This window comes from Tursiops truncatus, chromosome 6, assembly GCF_011762595.2.
Source record: "Tursiops truncatus isolate mTurTru1 chromosome 6, mTurTru1.mat.Y, whole genome shotgun sequence".
NCBI lineage: Eukaryota > Metazoa > Chordata > Mammalia > Artiodactyla > Delphinidae > Tursiops > Tursiops truncatus.
Genome location: NC_047039.1, coordinates 92072181 through 92088433, shown reverse-complemented (window position 1 = coordinate 92088433; position 16253 = coordinate 92072181). Strand labels below are relative to the sequence as shown.

Below are 16253 nucleotides of genomic sequence, written 5' to 3'. Positions count from 1 at the left end.
GAGCACTGAAGTTGAAACTGTGATTAAAAACCTTCCAACAAACAAAAGCCCAGGACCAGATGGCTTCACAGAAGAATTCTATCAAACATTTAGAGAAGAGCTCACATCTATCTTTCTCAAAATCTTCCAAAATATAGCAGAGGGAGGAACACTCCCAAACTCATTATACAAGGTCACCATCACCCTGATACCAAAACCAGACAAAGATATCACAAAAAAAGGAAACAAGAGGCCAATATCACTGATGAACATAGATCCGAAAATCCTCAACAAAATACTAGCAGACAGAATCCAGCAGCACATTTAAAGGATCACACACCATGATCAAGTGGGGTTTATCCCAGGAATGCAAGGATTCTTCAATATATGCAAATCAATCAATGTGATACACCATATTAACAAATTGAAGGATAAAAACCATATGATCACCTCAATAGATGCAGCAAAAGCTTTCCACAAAATTCAACACCCATTTATGATAAAAACTCTGCAGAAAGTAGGCATAGAGGGAACTTACGGCAATATAATAAAGGTCAGATGTGACAAACCCATAGCCAACATCATCCTCAATGGTGAAAAACTGAAACCATTTCCACTAAGATCAGGAACAAGACAAGGTTGCCCACTCTCACCTCTATTATTCAACATAGTTTTGGAAGTCCTAGCCACAGCAATCAGAGAAGAAAAAGAAATAAAATGAATCCAAATCAGAAAAGAAGAAGTAAAGCTGTCACTGTTTGCAGATGACATGATACTATACATAGAGAATCCTAAAGATGCTACCAGAAAACTACTAGAGCTAATCAATGAATTTGGTAAAGTAGCAGGATACAAAATTAATGCACAGAAATCTCTTGCATTCCTATACATTAATGATGAAAAATCTGAAAGAGAAATTAAGGAAACACTCCCATTTACCATTGCAACAAAAAGAATAAAATACCTAGGAATAAACCTACCTAAGGAGACAAAAGACCTGTATGCAGAAAACTACAGACACTGATGAAAGAAATTAAAGATGATACAAACAGATGGAGAGATATACCATGTTCTTGGACTGGAAGAATCAACACTGTGAAAATGACTATACTACCCAAAGCAATCTACAGATTCAATGCAATCCCTATCAAACTACCAATGGCATTTTCCAGAGAACTAGAACAAAATATTTCACAATTTGTATGGAAACACAAAAGACCCCAAATAACCAAAGCAATCTTGAGAAAGAAAAACGGAGCTGGAGGAATCAGGCTCCCTAACTTCAGACTATACTACAAAGCTACGGTAATCAAGACAGTATGGTACTGGCACAAAAACAGAAATATAGATCAATGGAACAGGAAACAAACCCAGAGATAAACCCATGTACATATGGTCACCTTATCTTTGATAAAGGAGGCAAGAATATACAATGGAGAAAAGACAGCCTCTTCAATAAGTGGTACTGGGAAAACTGGACAGCTATATGTAAAAGAATGAAATTAGAACACTTCCTAACACCCTACACAAAAATAAACTCAAAATGGATTAAAGCCCTAAATGCAAGGCCAGACACTATAAAACTCTTAGAGGAAAACATAGGCAGAACATTCTATGACATAAACCACAGCAAGGTCCTTTTTGACCCACCTCCTAGAGAGATGGAAATAAAAACAAAAGGGACCTAATGAAACTTCAAAGCTTTTGCACAGCAAAGGAAACCATAAACAAGACCAAAAGACAACCCTCAGAATGGGAGAACATATTTGCAAACAAAGCAACTGACAAAGGATTAATCTCCAAAATACAGAAGCAGCTCATGCAGCTCAATATCAAAAAAACGAACAACCCAATCCCAAAAATGGGCAGAAGACCTAAATAGACATTTCTCCAAAGAGGATATACAGATTGCCAACAAACACATGAAAGGATGCTCAGCATCACTAATCATTAGAGAAATGCAAATCAAAACTACAATGAGGTATCACCTCACACTGGTCAGAATGGCCATGATCAAAAGGTCTACAAATAATAAATGCTGGGGAGGTTGTGGAGAAAAGGGAACCCTCTTGCTCTGTTGGTGGGAATGTAAATTGGTACAGCCACTATGGAGAATTGTATGGAGGTTCCCTAAAAAACTAAAAATAGAACTACCATATGACACAGCAATCCCACTAGTGGGTATATACCTGTTGGGAGCCAAGAAGTTTTCGCCATTAGAAGATGGCCGACACCCTGCTTCTCTTCCTGATTTATGAGATAGAAGTTCGCGCCTAAAATGAAAGCCCGCGCACGCAGCACCAATGATGATTAGCCAAGTACTTCCCTCATTCTGAATCCCGCCCCCCTTTCTCTGCAGTGTATAAATACAGCTACCGCAGCAATAAAAGTTTGAGGCTTGATCAGGATTCTGTCTTGCCTCCATTCTTTCGCGTCTCCTGCCCTTCCCCCTTTTTTCAACCCCCACAGGTTCCTCCTCGGACTCACAAGGATTTGTCCTGCTGGTCGGGACTCCCGGGGACGCCCGGGGCCGTACACAATTGGCGCCCAACGTGGGGCTCGAGGAACGGATCCTGACGGAGGTAGCACGCTTACGAACGCCTGGCCAGGCACCCACTGAGCCGCCGCGAGACTTACTCGAAAGTGCAGCTTGATTAGGTCCCCGGAGGACTGGCCGCCCTTCGGCAGTCGTGACCTGAGGATAAGGTAAGCGGAGCTATAAATATGGGACAGGAATTGAGTTCCCATGAACTCTTTCTTCAGGGGATCGAGGATTCCCTCAAGATGCGGAAGATTAAGGCTAGAAAAAAAAGATTTGCGTGAATTTTTTATGTTCTTGTCTGATGTTTGCCCATGGTTCCCACAGGAAGGGACAATAGATAAAAAATGCTGGAATCGTGTAGGAAATTGTTTAAATGATTATTATCAAACCTTTGGGCCTTCTAAAGTGCCTGTGACTGCATTTTCGTATTGGAATTTAATTAGGGAGATTCTCATGGGTCATTTTTTTGACCCCGATGTCCAAAAGGTTGTAGAGACCGGGGAAACAATTCTTAAAGCAGCCTCTCGTCTCCATTCAGCTTGTCCATCCGTTACCATTGATATGGGTTCAAATGAAGAGTTCCCAAAAATTCCAGAAACCGGTCATCATTATCCCACAGATGATAAAGTTATCCCAAAGATTTATCCTTCCCTTACTGCTATTAAGGGTGATCCCAATGATGACCAGCTTTCCCCCCAAGATCAGGAAACTCTCGATGAGCAGGCTGCTCGTTATCATCGCAATGATGATCCCTGGGGATTCCCCCTTTTGAAGCCTCCACCATCTTATAATACTCCTCATCAGATGCCTGCCTTTAGCGCCCCTGCTCCCATTGCCCCCCTGATTGATCCCCTTCGACAGGCTAAGATGGCCTTAACCCAGGAAATTTCCTCTTTGAGAGATGTTTTACAACAAAAACGGGAACGCTTGGATCTCCTAAAGGAGCTTAAGGCCCTTGAGGTGGAGCTTACTTCTTTTAATGTCTCGAACGGTCCCAATAAACCCCCGCTTCGACAAAAACCAGGATCCATTAAGTTAGCCTTCCCTGTTACTCGCAGTCAAAATTTACCCACTCAAGGTGAAATTCAAGCTGAAGATAGTGAGGAAGGGGAAGAGGAAGAGGGAGAAGAATCTCCTGAACCTGATGAGGGACCAGATATTCATAATTCTTCTGGGGGCGGCCCTTTTGAACATAAATATCGCCGCCTCAATTTAAAACATATAAAAGATTTAAAATCTGCTGTCAATAATTATGGGCCCACAGCCCCTTATACATTGGCAATCTTGGAGGGATTAAGCGATCGCTGGCTGACCCCAAATGATTGGCTTACCCTGGCTCGGGCCACCCTTTCTGGGGGAGATTTTGTTTTATGGCGCACTGAATTTGCAGAAAATTGTAGAGAAACTGCCCAAAGAAATGCTGAAAACAGAACTTCCCGATCATGGACCCGAGATAAATTACTTGGCCGTCCCCCCTATGAATCCAATGAGTCTCAGGCTGCTTTTCCCCCTGGTTTGTTGGCTCAAATACAACATGCTGGCCTTAAGGCCTGGCGCCGTCTTCCGCCTAAGGGTTCGCCCACAACTTCCTTGGCAAAAATTCGCCAGGGACCAGAAGAGCCTTATTGTGAGTTTATTAGCCGCCTCACGGACGCCGCCGAGCGTGTAGTGGGTGATAGTGAAACTGATAATGCCTTTGTTAAACATTTAGCTTATGAAAATGCCAATCCGGCCTGCCAAGCTGCCCTTCGGGCTCATCGTGGTGGTAGCCTGGCTGATTACATTAAGTTGTGCTCCGGAATTGGTCCCTCCCATTCTGTTGGTCTTGCGATTGGAGCTGCTCTAAAAGATTTTATTAAAGATACATCCGTCCTAGATAAACAACAAAAAACTTGCTATAATTGCAAACAACCTGGACATTTTGCCCGGGATTGTTCATTACATAGACAAGGACAGTCATTAAAGGCTAACCCACAACAACCCCAATATCAATCCCGGGCTCCTCCCACCACCGTTTGCCCTCGTTGTAAAAGAGGCAAACACTGGTCTTCAGAATGTTTTTCAAAAACGGATATAAATGGCCAATTGCTCCCCAAAAAACAGGGAAACTTTTCACGGGGCCAGCCCCTGGCCCCTTCCTTGGAACCAAACCAAGGGGCAATTCGGTTTGTTCCTCAAAAATCTGGACAAGTTCCCTGCACCCAGATGTTGGCTCCCTCTGTCGAGCCACACCCGGAAGCGCAGGATTGGACCTCTGTGCCTCCACCGACTCAATATTAGTCCCAGAACAAGGAGTACAACCAATTCCCACAGAAGTTTATGGCCCCCTGCCCCCAAATACTTTTGGTTTAATTTTAGGAAGAGGTAGTTCCGCTTTGGCTGGCCTCCAAATTATACCTGGTGTTATTGATAATGATTATTCAGGTCAAATTACCCTTTTGGCATCTGCTTTACAAGGCCCTATATCAATCCCTAAAGGTCAAAGGATAGCACAGTTAGTATTGTTGCCCCTAAATTCTTTAAATAAGAGCCATACTAATTGTCCTAGAGCAGATGCTGCTTTTGGCTCCTCAGATGTTTATTGGGTCCAACAAATTACTCCTGAAAGGCCACTCCTAACCCTGTGGTTAGATGGAAAGAAATTTGAGGGTTTAGTCGATACAGGAGCCGATGCAACAGTTATTTCGGAAAAATATTGGCCCTCCTCTTGGCCTTGTACAGTGTCTATAACTCATTTACAAGGCATAGGACATTCTACCAATCCTAAACGGAGTTCTAAAGTTCTTACATGGATAGATACTGAAGGTAATACTGGACAGGTACAACCTTATATTTTGCCACATATCCCGTTGAATCTTTGGGGACGTGACATCCTGTCACAATTAAAGTTAATCATGGCCAGCCCCAATGAGGTGGTGACCCAACAAATGCTAAACCAAGGGTTTCTACCAGGCTTAGGCTTAGGAAAAAATAATCAGGGTATTACACGACCTATTTCCCTGGCATCTAACATAAATCGCCAGGGCCTAGGCAGTTCGCCTTTTTCTTAGCGGCCATTGACCTTCCTGTGCCCCATGCGGACAAAATACGATGGAAAACTAATGATCCCGTTTGGGTGGACCAATGGCCTCTAACAGAAGAAAAACTTACAGCTGCCACAAAGTTAGTGCAGGAACAATTGGCCGCTGGACATTTAGAAGCCACTACTTCGCCATGGAATACCCCTATATTTGTGATAAAAAAGAGATCTGGCTCATGGCAACTTCTCCAAGATCTTAGGGAAATTAATAAAACAATGTTTACTATGGGAGCTTTACAGCCTGGCTTGCCTTCTCCTATTGCCATTCCAGCTGGCTATTTTAAAATCATTATTGATCTTAAAGATTGTTTTTTTACTATCCCTCTCCATCCTCAGGATAGAGAGCGTTTTGCATTTAGTCTCCCAGTAATTAATTTTAAAGGCCCAATGCCACGTTTTCAATGGAAGGTCCTCCCGCAGGGTATGGCCAATAGCCCCACCTTATGTCAAAAATTTGTTGCACAAGCTGTAGACCCTCTTAGGGCTCGTTGGCCTGGTATCTATATCATTCATTATATGGATGATATTCTTTTGGCTGGAAAATCAACTGATGAACTCCTTAAGTGTTATCAAGATTTAAAAGATAATCTTGCTTCCTCTGGCCTTCAAATTGCTTCAAATAAGGTACAATTAAAAGATCCATGCTATTATCTTGGTTTCGAATTAAACAAAAAAATAATTACCACTCAAAAGATACACATACAAGTATCACATTTGCAAACCCTCAATGATTTTCAAAAATTTTTGGGAGATATTAATTGGCTACGACCGTATCTTAAACTTACTACGGGAGAGTTAAAACCCTTATTCGAAATTTTACAAGGGCCATCAGATCCCTTGTCACCCCGTAGGCTGACTAAGGAGGCTAAAAATTCTCTTCAATTAGTAGAAAAGGCCATTAGATGTCAACAGATTACCTTTTTAGATTATGGTCGTCCCTTTAGTTTGATTATTTGTGCCACTGCACATACACCCACTGGAGTCCTATGGCAAGATCATCCCCTCTTGTGGATACATTTGTCCGTATCTCCTAATAAAGTGCTTAAGACCTACCCTTCCTTAGTAGCACAGGTTCTTACTTTGGGCAGAGAAAAAAGCCGTCAATTTTTTGGCAGAGATCCTGATCATTTGATTCTCCCCTATACCAAAGAAGAGCTTAGTTGGTTATTACAAACTGATGATAAATGGCTTGTTTCCTTATCCTCCTTTCAGGGTAATATTGATAATCATTATCCACCTGATAAGCTCCTTCAGTTTGCTAGAAAACATCTGTTTATATTTCCCAAAATCACTTCTGCTGTTCCTCTGGGAGATGCTGCCCTAGTATTCACTGATGGATCATCATCCGGTGTTGCTGTATTTGTTATAAATAATCAGCCCTATAGGGTACAGTCCCCCTTTTTATCAGCACAACTTGTTGAGCTTTTTGCCATTCTTCAGGTTTTTGAGATGTTACAGAATATCCCCTTTAATTTATATACGGACAGCTCATATATAGCTTTGTCCGTCCCCCTTTTAGAAACTGTTCCATATATTAAACCCTCTTCCAATGCTGTTCCCCTTTTTCAACAACTTCAAAGTCTTATACTTCGAAGACAAGCGCCTTTTTTTATTGATCATCTTAGGGCTCATACAGATCTTCCTGGACCCCTCTCTCAGGGCAATGATTTAGCTGATAAAAATGCCCGCCTGATGTGCACCGTAACCTCTGATTCTGTTTCTCAAGCTACTCAATTTCATCAGCTACATCATGTTAATGCACATACTCTTCGCTTAATGTTTAAGCTTACTCGAGAACAATCAAGACAAATTGTAAAAAATTGTCCAGGGTGCGTTACATTTTTACCTCTTCCACATCTTGGGGTAAACCCAAGAGGTCTATTACCTAATGAAATCTGGCAGATGGATGTTACCCATCTTGCTAAATTTGGAAAATTAAAATTTATTCATGTGTCCATTGATACCTTTAGCGGCTTTATATATGCCTCCCTTCAGGGAGGAGAAGCCACAAAAAACATTATTTCACATGCGCTCCAATGTTTTACAGTTTTAGGCAAGCCTCAAATAATTAAAACAGATAATGGGCCTGGGTATACCTCCCAGGCTTTCCAAGATTTTTGCACCCGGCTTCAAATAAAACATCTTATGGGAATTCCATATAACCCCCAGGGTCAAGGCATAGTAGAAAGAGCCCATCAAACCCTTAAAAATACCATTTCCAAGCTTAAAAATAATGATTTAACTGCTACAAAAAATTCCCCAAAAAATATTCTTAGTCATGCCCTGTTTGTAATTAATTTTTTACAATTAGATAATAATGGTAGATCTGCCGCCGATCGCCTTTGGCATCAAGAAACTAAAAATCAATATGCACAAGTTATGTGGAAAGACCCTTTGACCTTTAAATGGCATGGACCCGATCCACTCCTCATCTGGGGGAGGGGATCCGCATGTGTATATAATACCAAAGAAGGTGGAGCACGCTGGTTGCCTGAGCGCCTTATTAAACCTATAAGTTCTATAAAGTAATAAATTTTATCCAGGGCCCTTTTCCCTGAGATTGTATTTCTTTTTCTTTTTCAGAAAAAGATGGAGACCCTCCTAATATTGAAAGAGCGGCAGAGACGACATGAGCTATCCGTTGTGACCCTGATCCTGTCATCTTTGCTGGTTGTTGGACAGGCTGAAAGCACTCCCCACTTGCCTCAAAATTTAACCTGATACATTACCATCGCCTCGCCATTACAGAAGCAGAACCAAAGGATGATTCTGGCTGCCCCTCCACTGGAGCGGCATGAAACAGAGACATGCCTACCCCCCTCTTTGATGGAGGGTATGGGTACCGAGTTGAGTGTGGCAGCAAAGCATGCACAAGGGAAAACGTGTATATATGTATATACAAGGTAATCTCTGTTATTCCCTGTGAGTATACCTGAATTATGATAGAGGTTGGTATCTAAACATTGTTTTTGGCTTTTAGTAGCTAAGATTATCTTTGGCTCTGCCTCTCCTCCCCAAAAGATACCAAGAGCCGATGAGTGTGGACACACATACCTTGTCCACGGGAGGATTCAGGTCACTACTCCCTCACTCGGTTAATGCCCACCTCCTTAAAAGAAATAAAAAGGGAGGAAATGTTGGGAGCCAAGAAGTTTTCGCCATTAGAAGATGGCCGACACCCTGCTTCTCTTCCTGATTTATGAGATAGAAGTTCGCGCCTAAAATGAAAGCCCGCGCACGCAGCACCAATGATGATTAGCCAAGTACTTCCCTCATTCTGAATCCCGCCCCCCTTTCTCTGCAGTGTATAAATACAGCTACCGCAGCAATAAAAGTTTGAGGCTTGATCAGGATTCTGTCTTGCCTCCATTCTTTCGCGTCTCCTGCCCTTCCCCCTTTTTTCAACCCCCACAGGTTCCTCCTCGGACTCACAAGGATTTGTCCTGCTGGTCGGGACTCCCGGGGACGCCCGGGGCCGTACACATATACCCTGAGAAAACCATAATTCAAAGAGAGTCATGTATCATACTGTTCATTGCAGCACTACTTACAATAGCCAGGACATGGAAGCAACCTAAGTGTCCATCGACAGATGAATGGATAAAGAAGATGTGGCACATATATACAATGGAATATTACTCAGCCATAAAAAGAAATGAAATTGAGTTATTTGTAATGAGGTGGATGGATCTAGAGTCTATCATACAGAATGAAGTAAGAAAGAAAGAGAAAAACAAATACCGTAGGCTAACGCATATATATGGAATCTAAAAAAAAAAAATGGTTCTAAAGAACCTAGGGGCAGGACAGGAATAAAGATGCCAACATAGAGAATGGACCTGAGGACATGGCCAGAGGGAAGGGTAAGCTGGGAAGTGAGAGAGTAGCACTGACATATATACACTACCAATTGTAAAATAGATAGCTAGTGGGAAACAGCCACATAGCACATGGTGGTCAGCTCAGTGCTTTGTGACCACTTAGAGGGGTGGGATAGGAGACGCAAGAGGGAGGGGATATGGGGATATATGTATACATATAGCTGATTCACTTTTTTATACAGCAGAAACTAACACAACAATGTAAAGCAATTATACTCCAATAAAGATGTTAAAAAAAAAAACAACTGTGGGCAAATTCACATAGAGTTAGTTCCCTTCTCTGGGAGATGAAAAGCCATAGGGTTATAAATGGTCAACCTTGGAAGGGATTCAGCCTGGTTCAATGTCATTCCACAAGTGAGGAAATGGCCTTAGATAGTAGGTGAAAGGAAAGCAAGGATGAGGTATGAGGAGTGGGAAAGAGAGGCACACTTAACGGGTTTCTGCTCTGTGCCATGCTATGGTATTTACTCATGTATCACAGTCTCTGTTCTCACCCTGCTTAGCCATTAAATCCAACAGAGTACTTCTTCACATTCACCTTTCAGGATCTGCTCACCCTAAGTTGGCCAGTGCAGAACTTCCTGAAGGTTCTCTAGGAGAGGTGTGAGCTTCCATCACACACCACACTCTGAACAACCAAACAAATATTCTTTGGCTTTTTCTCTTCTATCCAAGCTCCCTCTTTAGCCAAGCCAATGGGAAAACAGAGAAGAAGGTATGTTTCCCCCTCAACTCTTTCCCGAGATGCATCCTAATCACTGTTTCCTGTCTCTAACCTCCCTCATCCTCCCTTCCAGGCTTCTAAATCCTTCCCCCTTTCTTAAACACAGCATAAGCCTGCACATTCTTTCAAAAACCCTTCAATGGCTTCCCAACCCACTTAGGATAAAATCCAAACTCCTTGCCTGAGCCTATCTACATGATCTGGGCCCTGCTCACTTCTCAGCCCTCATCTCCTACCATGCATCCCTCACTCTACTCACTCTTGGTCAGTTGACCTCCTTGGGGAATTCTACCAAACATTGCTGGCTCGTTCCAGCTGCAAGGTCCTTGTACTTCAGAGACCTCTGCCTAGAACACCCTTCACCCCCGGGTTTTGTATGTCTTGCTCCAGTGACTCAGAGAGAAGCCTTCTCTGAGCATCCTGTCTAGACGGACACCTTCCCCTCCCCCCTTTCCACTCCAGGCATTCTCAAATTCCTTCCCTGCCTTTATTTTTCTCCCTAGCACTCATCATGATGCACATATTGTTTATCTTTTGGACTATTTCCTTATTTTCTGCCTCCCTCCACTAGAAGGTAACTTTCATATGATCAGTATCTTTGTCTGCCTTGTTCACCCATATCTCAAATGTCCATGTGTTTTATAAGTGCATGGAATCAATTTAGCTCTGTTCTCTTTCAAACTCATATACCCACCACCCATCCATCTGATAAGCAAACAAAAAGTTCTCCAACTACTATCCACCTACCTTAGATGACAGCAATCAATTATAAATAAAATCAAGATTTTTTCCCAAGGGGTATCTCATTAATCATCATAGAAGCCTTGTCAGGAAGACGTATTACATGCATTGAACATATGAGGATACTGTGGGGCTCAGGGTCATACAGCTGAGCTTCCTTACTTTTTGCCTCTAAAGCTGGTGCTGTTTCTATTGCACCATCCTACCCTCCCAGTCTTCTGAAGCAGTGTACCTGAGAACTTTGGGGAAAACACAGAGCCAAGAACACATGGAAGGGTCACTATCCTTATGTGTGACGTCTTTCACCACCATTGATCTGTGTATTGGTCTTTGCATAGTTTCCAATCCCACAATGAAGCAGGTGTCTGAAACATGCTTAGAGGAAGACTGGTCTCATAGGGGTCTTCCTGTCTCATCGATCTTTGTGTCACAGTGGCTCCTGCTGAAGGCACTAAGGTGCTGGGCTTCGCAAATCACAGACCTGGTTGCATACCTGCCCAGGATGTCACTTACGGCACCATCCACCATCCCCATTCAGTCCTATAGCTGGAACAAGAATCAAACCTAAGGTAATCTCATACCTTGGCACCTCAGGCCAAACAAGGTAGAGATCTTCTCTTTTTCTTCTCTGCTGACACACGTCACATATATGAGTATTATCCTGCACCATAGCTGTTAACTCCAACTTTACTGTCCTCAGAACACCTATAGGAGTACAATATGATCAAACCCTATATCATAAAATTTTTTACAATCTTCAATATTTAATTACCGTTAGTAATAAATTAGATGTAACATAACTCACACCTAAGGTCCACCAAGATAAAGGATAATCAGGCAGTCAGATAATGCAAAGATAAAAATAAGCCAATTTATAACTTCAGTTTAATTTAAAATTCAGTTCATCATTCTTTCTACTGAATACAAAAAACTGATTGTATTGGGGTCACAAATAATTTTTTTCTTTATTTTGGGAAAAGATAGAAGATGGGACAGATAGGATAAAGGTTAGATTTGCTGAAAACCTAGCTACTCCAAGATGTTTGAGAACTGCATCATTTGACACAAAAAAGAAGGAAACATGGCCAATATAAGCCAGTGTATTCATCAGCCTTGGTGATTCCATGATTCATTGGCAGGAGGCATAGATGGGACCATTAGGAAAATATCACGAATTAAGACACGACTTTCTCTGTAATTATGTTACAATAGTTCAGCATGTGTCAGTAGGTATATGCATATATGAGTTAACGTTAATATACACTCTGGGTGTGGTTAGTTAACACCTGCAGTGCCTAATAAGAAATTTATATTCCAGGATGATTGGTTAGCCTTCGACGGTACCAAATTGGAAATAATAGGCAAGCACTTCAAGAATAGCTTTCTAAATCTGCACCAGATGGTTTGTTAATTAGCATAAGGGATGTTAACACTTATTTTTTCCCACTGGTAAATGAGTACTACTCATGATATGTGGTTGGTTAGAAAGACTGCAGACAACCCCATCCTTGCGTAAGTAGGGTATATAATCTAATGAACCCAGCAGACTGACCTCTGCAAATGACTGTGTCCCCATTCTCTTTTGTGAAGCATGGCGGGGGGGTGGGTAGAGAAAAGGGTGATTATTGTTCCTTAAGGACTGTTTGTATGCATATACCAACTCTCTGAAAAGGTGATAAATGCTTTTTAAGATATAGTGATTTCTAAAAATTGTCTTAAATTTCTTAAGCGAAACCCAAAGTCTCAGAACTACACTATTGGCAAAAACATGGCAGTTTGCCAAACACCAACTGTAGAAGAACTTCCCACTCTATCAAACACAGAAGTTAGTGTATTTCCCAAACCAGTCCTTGATTCATTACTACTCCTGGTGGCGCAGCCCCAGGCAACATTCTAGAATAAGTCAACATTATGCAATAGCCTTATTACAACCGGCAGAGAAGAACGTGCCAACTTCTAGAAATGGTTCATCACCTCACAAAGATAACTGGCCTAATATAGTGCTTACATTGTGGCTAAAGTCCAACTTCTGGCCAATGTCCACAGCAGGACATTTATGAATTGGGGTTTTATTTGCACTTTGACTGTGAAGGTTTGCCATTTATTACCTTACGCAAGGTTTTACTCATGGTTTCCTGCTATGAATTATTAGATGGTTGAAATTCATGTCTCCATTCCTTCGTGCATGCTGTAACCCTTTGGCTATAATTCCTTTTCCCCCATCCCTCCTTCTTTTTTTAAAATTTATTTTATTTTTTTATTTTTGGCTGTGCTGGGTCTTCGTTTCTCTGCAAGGGCTTTCTCTAGTTGCGGCAAGCGGGGGCCACTCTTCATTGCGGTGTGCGGGCCTCTCACTATCGCGGCCTCTCCTGTTGCAGAGCACAGGCTCCAGACACGTAGGCTCAGTAGTTGTGGCTCACGGGCCTAGCTGCTCCACGGCATGTGGGATCCTCCCAGACCAGAGCTTGAACCCGTGTCCGCTGCATTGGCAGGCAGATTCTCAACCACTGCGCCACCAGATAAGCCCCCTGGCAGGAGTTCTTTAGACCCAACCAAGTTGTCAATTACTTGCCGCGCAGTCTTAATTTGGATGTTTGGTGGTCGTCTGGGTGCATCTTTTCAAGTCCAAAGAGATAGAGCAATAGGAGAATGAGAAAGACTGAGGGGGGAAAAGCCTTGGCCTCAGTGCGCTTCTTCACGGCCAGAGAACTGGTCTCTACCAGATCCTGCAGGCGACGTCAGCTGCCCCTTTAACCGGCTACTTGAATCTACATGGCTCAGGGTAAGTCCCAGCCACCCTTCAGAGGGGAGCCAAAGCCCAATAGGCGGATCGAGATTATGGCCTTTGAGGCCCCGCATTGGGTGCCAGGAAAGATGTTGCAGGAAAGAGAGTGGGGTGCGAGAGGATGGTCACATCCCAAGTCATGTCTGAGTCCCTGGGATGGCCGCCAAGTGTGGGTTCTTGGCTTCGTGCAGGCAAGAATTCAAGAGCAAGACATAGTAAAGTGAAAGAAGGTTTATTCAGGGAGATACACACCCCATAGACAGAGTGTGGGCCATCTTGGAAAGCAAGAGGCCCCTCCTTCCTTCTTTGACCAAGACCTCCTACTCAATCTTTGATACCTGGCTCCAGAAGTCTCTGCAAGGTGGTTTCTATCTCCTCGAGGCATTTGCTTACCACTTTAGTGCATTTATTCATCCAAGAGATAATTACTGGATGCCTGCTGACTGTAATCACTGTGCTAGACTCTCGGAACTCAGCAGTGAGCAAGACGGGTAGAGTCCAAGCTCTTTTCTTAATTTGGAAGAAAATCAAGCTTAACATAATTCAAGACCAAATCATAGCATTCTCACCCACAAACTTCCATAATACAAGTTCCTCTTTTTTTAGGAAACAAAGGGTCCTCTGGGGCAGAAATACGTCTCCTGGTAGTTTAACTGCACAGAAAGGTTAACCAGTCCTCCAAAGATGCCAAACTCTAGCCAAGGGACTATCTTGCATTCTAGGAGAATCTGCCTCCTTGTGTTTTTGGCAGAATAGCCAAAATGCATGTGCTTTTAATTAATCCCCAGTCTAAGCTGAGGTCTGTCATACTGCACTGACAGCAGAATTACATTCAGTCTCCTCTGCTAAAGGGCTGACGTGGTAGATTTGATCATAATTACCCCCTCAGTCAAAAACCGTCTGTGGAAGAGATCCAGTCCTCAAGATGTCTTTGGCTACACTGATCTCTTTGCTTGTAATCACCTGTACTGATGTTTTCAAAGAATTAAGCAGCAGTTTGAAATGCTGGAAAAGTGTGACTCCATTCTAAGTAGCCAGCACCCTTTTGGGACATGTTAAGCTGGAGGTGTCTACTGGACGTCCAGGTGGCTACCACAGGTCAGCAGGAACGCACCTAGAGTACTAATGGAGCCACTCTCCGGAAGGTTATTCAACCTGCTGCCTTTGATGAAGGGACAACCGAATAGCATGAAATATGTTGCAGTAGAAAAATCTTGAAAGTGTCCTCATAGAGACTAAAAACTCATAACCAACAGGATTTGAAAAAGAGTAGCAGCCAACAGAGACCAAAATAAACCCCTTCAGGCCTATCTCAGTTCAACATGTTGTTAAAACATCCGAAGACCTTTCTCAGCACATATAATATTCAAAGGTCAAAAAATTCCCTCTGCAAATACCTAAAATATCTACAGGATGTTTCAGCAAAATGCCACATTAAATTATTTCTCCAGTGCAGTTCAAGGCTTAGGTTCCAGAATGAGGAAGGTGGGATGAGTCTGATATCCAGTCAGCTCTCGGAGGCCATATTGGGGGTAAGGTGGTTTTCATTGGCCTTACCCAGGAAAATATAATTGAATTATTTTTCTACATATTCCTGAATTAAAAATTTATCCTTGGGATAAGGTTATGTATCTTTGTATTGGTAACATTAATTAAAACACTTCTAGGTGTGGCAGAATAGGAAGACTTTGAGCTCACCTCCTCCCACGGACACACCAAAATTACCAATATTTACAAAGCAACTATTGATGAGAATAACCTGAAGACTAACAGACAAGATTTTCCACAACTGAAAATATAAAGAATGAGACAGGTAAGAGGGGTGGAGATGCAGTATAGTCAAGACCCTCATCCCTGGGTAGGCAACCCATAAATGGGAGGATAATCACAATTGCAGAGGTTTTCCCTGAGGAGTGAGCGGTCCAAGCCCCATACTGCACTCCCCAACCTGGGGGTCCTGCATCATGAAGACGAGCCCCCAGAACATCTGACTTTGAAGGCCAGTGGGGCTTATGTTCAGGAGACCCAGAGGGCAGTAGGAAACAGACTCCACCCATCAAGGGCTTGTGCAAAATCTGACACGCTCTGAGACCCAGCACAGAGGCAGTAATTTGCAAGAAGCCTGGGTCAGATCCACTTGCTGATCTTGCAGAGCTTCCTGGAGCGGCAGGAGGCAACTGGGACTCCTCCTGGGGACATACGTGTAGGCAGCTGCCATTTTTTGGAGCTCATTCTACCACGAGGACACTGGCGCCATTTTGGAGTTTTCCCTCTAGCCTATTAATGTTGAGGGCTTACCCACCCACCAGCCAGTGGGAACTAGATCTGGGACACCCCCGGCCATGCAGCCCTAGCCCCAACCATCAGTGAGATGGCACATGCTCCGGGTCACCTGGGCCCCACAACCAGCTGCCCCAGCACCCGGCCCTGCCCACCAGCACTGGCAACCTCCACATGAAGCAAAGCCTGGCAGCCAGTCAGGCTGGGGGACCAGCCCTACCTACCACCACAAGCACAGG

General features: G+C 43.1%; 1 protein-coding gene and 1 long non-coding RNA gene across 17 annotated transcripts in view; one reads left to right on the top strand and one right to left on the bottom strand.

Annotated features, from left to right (window-relative positions):
* Window positions 1–16253, bottom strand: part of PALM2AKAP2 (PALM2 and AKAP2 fusion) — a 627479-nt gene that overhangs the window by 412552 nt on the left and 198674 nt on the right. The window lies entirely within an intron of this gene.
* On the top strand, window positions 2175–8953 carry LOC117312659 (uncharacterized). The gene is made up of 2 exons (XR_004527063.2): window positions 2175–2685; window positions 8184–8953. It is a non-coding gene; the product is annotated as an uncharacterized lncRNA (long non-coding RNA).